Raw genomic sequence first — 5511 nt, 5'->3', positions numbered from 1 at the left:
CCTGGAGACTGTGAACTTTAATGCTTTTAGAAGCTACGAACAATATAAAAAGTGAAGTATCCAGATATAAGATAAAGGGATTGGTGTGGACTGTGGAGATATGGAAAATGTGTGAATAAATACAAATAAATCAATATTGTATCATTCAAAGAATATGTACCTGTAGGCCCAGTTGTAAGTACAGATGGCAATTCTGTAAACTCTGAATCTGATTTAAAGACATACATAAATGTGAAGGAACTCTCATTATTGGACGGCATGCACATTTTCACTTAAACACCAACATCAGTAACAAGAAAACAACTATTAAGACCTTTTAAACTTAAAATTGTATTTAACTAAAATACTTCCATTTGTTTTTTTTTTTTCTAAAGAGTTTCTCCCCTTTTATTTTGGGGAAAATTTGGGGAATTTTGGCTGCTACAGAAGATAATGCAGTAACTCTAATATTACACTCAATAGGCAAAACAAACAAACAAAAATCCTCTCTGTGGGGTTGTTATGGCTTTGGAAGAAAACTGACTAGGCAGAAATCTAAGATAACAGAAAGTGCATTTCCCTCCCCCATCTGTTTTCAGTTTCTTTCTTCTCCTTGGCTAAATATATAGGTTGAGGAGCTAAATTATAGTAATGGCTTTGAGCCTTTTAAAACCCTAACAAAGAAAGAAGTTGTTACTAATGATATCCAGTGTATACACATAAACCACCTGTGTGTATCCTGCTTTCTTATAAGACTGCACTTGAATGGAATCAGCAAGAGACCAGGCCTGTGCTGATCCCATTTCCCATAGAGAAGAGTGGACTACAGCAGCAGTAAGGGCTAGTTGTTGTGGTTCTGTTGATTGGTCAGTTCTTTTGTCTAAGTGCTGAACATCTACACAGATAAAAATTTTGCCAGCAAGGAAACTGAGGTTTAGACTGGAAAGTTGTACTTCATAAACTCAAACAGTAACTGGAGAAGCTGGAATTCTGTTCACGTGCTGCTTAGTTAGAAAGCTGATGGAGTTTTCCTTATGTCATTCAAGTTCCCTTAATAGCGGACAGTTAAAAATTCTGGACACTTAAACAAATAGGTGGCAGACTGGACTGATAATCAGAAAGCCAGGATTCTTGTTTAGACTTTTCAGCTTGGACAATTTTATTGGTCACTTATCCTCAAGGTTCACATTAGTAATCATTAAAATTTTCCACGTTTCAAATTCTAGGCAACTATAATTTAATGTTAAGCTGTATATTAGACTGAGAATTTCTAAATGGTAGAATCTTATCTAAATATTTGATTTATGTAGTACTTACACACCTAAAGAGACCTTGAAAATTTTGTTTCTAATGTTGACAATTTGTCAAATTTCAAATGTATTTTCCTTATTACCTTTTCATATCTAATATGTTGAGGAACTCAATATAGGAAGGGCTTCAAACAATCATATCTTTGGAACTAGTTTTATCTAGAAGTCTCAATCCAGATGTCTGAGTAAAAAGTACATGAAATTTTATCATATTTTGGGCATTTGTGGGAAATAGAGTCTTAGTTTAATTTAGTATAGAGAATATGGTAACTTTAGGTTTTTTCATAAAATAGATGCTTATTAAATATTTGGCAGGAGGAAGTTTTGAAATACTTAGGATTACTAGGAAACTATGTGCATGACTTCAGACTAGGGAGTTTTGTACATATGACTATATAGTTTCATTTACATATTCCTTTAGTAATATAAAATTTTAATTTCAAAAGACTTAAATAGATATTATGAATAATAGTTTGTTTCAACAATGTATATTCTAAAAGTTTTTAACTTAACTTGTAAGTCCTCTTTTCCTGGGAAAAAAAAAAACCCTCCTCTGTCACATTGTCACATAACATCCTATTACCCTATTTTCCCAGGCTGGCAGGAAACTGTCCACTATAGATGTCTGGAATGGGGAAATATTTCTCTTTGAGCATCTTCTTTGATTGAAACTTCATCTCCATGAAATACTTAGATGAGACTATCAGGAAATTTAAGTAGTTCCTGACTTTTTGTACTAATGAGGTAAAAAATCTTTCTTCCTATGATATATAACAAAACCCAGACTTTCATATTTAAGATATCCCAGTGTTTGAATTCTCATCTCCTCTCATCAATCAGTAAATAAATTTGTATCGTGTGTCTGCTATGTATAATATCCTATTGAGGACTACCTTTGCTACTTGGAAAACTAGCCAAAATATAGACCTGGTCACAGTTTAGTTTTTTCTGAACATAATGGCTGAAATGATACAAAAATAGAGTTTCATTGAAATTAAAAGTAAATAACTTTGTGAGGGTCAATCATTTATATTTTAATGTTAATTATTGTGATCACAATTTTATATTTTTATAACTAGATGAACTGGAAACACTAGAAGGAGTAAAAATAAGGAAATGAAAATTAACTTTGGATCTTTAACATTAACAAAGCAGTGCTGGTTGGACTACAAAGTAAGATTTGGGCTTACAATTCATCCATTCATTCATTTATGTACTCAACCAAATATACTTCCTCAGCATTTGTAATGTGCCACCCTCTCTTCTAAAGGCTGGATACAGAAAGACAAGTTGCATCCAGAAACTGGATGACAATATTTATTAACTGTGTTCTGGGAAAGAGACATGATCTTAAGATGAGAAGAACAGAAAGCTGAGCAAATGGGAGCCTGTGTTAAATGTTGACTACTCACACGTTTGGCCCCAGGCCAGCCCTGCTTTCCTTCAGGATGACACTTTAGCAAGAATAAACAAAAGCATGTGTGTAGATTAGAGCAAAAACAAACAAACAAACCCATATCTTTCAACTTTTTGCCGACAACTCTTATTTCTGTATGTGAGTACTTCTATACTTTCAATAAAACAATCTTATTGCAATCACAGTTTATTTGGTAATCTCTCTGACTCAAAAGATGCATTAATTTTTCTTTAGTGTAGCTAGTGGTTTATGGTTCACCACACTGTAAATGATATGGAAGGTTCACCTTACTGGAGTAAACAGCAGCATAAAATATCAACAAACACGGAAAATGATAAATATATTGATTTTGATTCAGTGAATTCCTCAGTGAATTTTCCTCAATCTTGTTCTTTTCATATTTGTTTAAGCCTACTAAGGTTTCCTTTTTAACAATGTGACATAATTTTGCAGTAGAAGACTTTAGATGATGCCATAGTTTTTACATAGCTATAACATGAAAAGATCTTGCTGGGATAATCCAATGGAAAGAGGAGCCTGGTGGGCTACAGTCCGTAGTGTCACTAAGAGTCAGACATGACTGAGCAACTAAACATACACACAACATGAAAAGAAGCCCTCTTTTAAGTCAACCTTTTAAGAGATGTGTTCTGTCCCCCTCTTTTCCCTTGTTCTGTCATAGTTAATCATTTATTATGATATACAGAAGACAGAGAGTATCTTGAACTCTGGGAAATAGGAAGAAACAAAAAGATTTCTTAAGATCACTGCAATACAACAGTTTGCTATACTGGGCATAATTATGCCCAGTAAAGAGTAAAGAATGCACACTTGATTTCTAACACAAATATCCAGATCTCACTCATGAAGAGACTGAAGAGAATTATTAGCCACCATGTAAATATATAACTTAAGTAAGAAATGCTTTAGTGGAAATATTGCTTATTAATGGATTATTATGTATTATGGGTTGAATTGTGCCTCACTCAAACTTCTACGTTGAAATTCTAACCTCCAGTACTTCAGAATGTGACCTTATTTGGAGGGAGAATCTTTACAGAGGTGATCAAGTTAAAATCAGGTCATTAGTATTGGCACGAATCCAATATGACTGGTGTCCTTTTAAAAGGGGGAATTTGGAGATGGATACACACACAGGGAGAACACCATGTGAAGATGAAGGCGGAGATTGGGGTGACGCTTATGCAAATCAAATGATGCCAGAGATTCGCAGCAAAACACCAGCAATTAGCAGAGAGGCATGCAACAGGTTCTTCCTCACAACCTTCAGAAGGACCCAACCCTGCTGACACCTTGATCTTAGATGTCTAGCCATCAGAACTGTGAGACAAATTTTCATTGTTTAAGCTACCCAGTTTATGGTACTTCATTGTGGCAGCTGTAGCAAACTACAAATGATAAAACTCTCATCTAATACTGCCTTCAAAATATTGCCTAAGGCTCTGCTTATTGCTGACAAAATGTTTGGTTTTTTTTTTTTTTTTTTTTTAACTCTATGGCTGCTAGTATTATAATTACAATAGTAATAGCTAGGTTTTTAAGAAAAAAATTTTTTTAGCACTTACCATATCACAAGCTCTATTTGATCATTTCTGATCCAATGAGTTGAATGGAGAGTGAAAAAAAGATTTTTTCATGTTAAAAGAGTAATTTTATTACTTTATTAAGCACTAATTATTAAGTGTTTTATTAAGCCACTGAAGGTTTGGGGGTGGAATTAAAGGAGCTTATTTACTTACACTAATATGGAAATTGTCATCTTGAAGTGAGATGCTGCTCCAACAAAATGTGAAAATGTAAAGCCATGGGTTAGATGGGGGCTTTCCAGGTGGCACAGTGGTAAGGAATGCCAGTGCATGCCTGACAGTGAGGAGAAATAAGAGATGTGTGTTTGATCCCTGAGTCAGGAAGATCCCCTAGAGTAGAAAGCAGCAACCTGCTCCAGGATTCTTGCCTGGAAAATTCCATGGACAGAGGAACCTGTTAACAGACTATGCTGTTGCAAAGAGTCAGATATGACTGAGCATGCACACACGTTAGGGTAGATGGAAGGTGATGGGGAAACTGATACTTAGGGAATATGGGAAAATCTTTGCTTAAAAACCATTGACTACTCTAACTTAGAAGGAATATCCATCTACAAATGATTTCTAATTAGATGTTGAAATGGTCCATAGCCCTAGTGTGTGTTGTCTATTATTAACTGTAGTTCACAAAAAAATTACAAAATGTGATGAGCTCAGGTGAAAATAAGCTTTCAAGAAGAAATGAAAGAGAGTTCATAAATCCAAGGTCTTTCAGGGTTGGGAAACCGAACTACTTGTAGAGATTGAATTAAAAAGACTTTGAGTGATAAGATGCAGTTAAAAAAATGTTATTACTTGAATAGTGTCTTAGCTAAGTCGCTTCAGTCGTGTCCGACTCTGTGTGACCCCATAGCATAGATCAAAGTAGGATTTGGCTTAATCGCAGTTGTTCAAAGAGTCCAATGACAACCACCATTAAGTACAGTGGAAAAAAGGTATGAAGAAGTAGCCATGCAAAATATATTTGAATATTATTTTTAGGAAATAGCTTTGGATATGATTACTGACTAACACAAACTGGCAGGAATAAATAGATCAGAAATCTACAAAGTTTTTGAGGGATTGTATTGTCAAGAAAACCAAAAGTGCACTCTTTAAATAGGTATTTTAAAATTCAGATAATAACATTAATTTTTATACTCCCACATACAGAAAGTAGCCACGGAATGCCTCCAAGGATGACATGCTCTTCAAACTC

Source organism: Bos grunniens, chromosome 14 (genome assembly GCF_055505025.1).
Source record: "Bos grunniens cultivar Pamir isolate PY7600 chromosome 14, Bosgru_T2T1.0, whole genome shotgun sequence".
Classification (NCBI taxonomy): Eukaryota; Metazoa; Chordata; class Mammalia; order Artiodactyla; family Bovidae; genus Bos; species Bos grunniens.
This window is presented reverse-complemented; position numbering follows the sequence as displayed.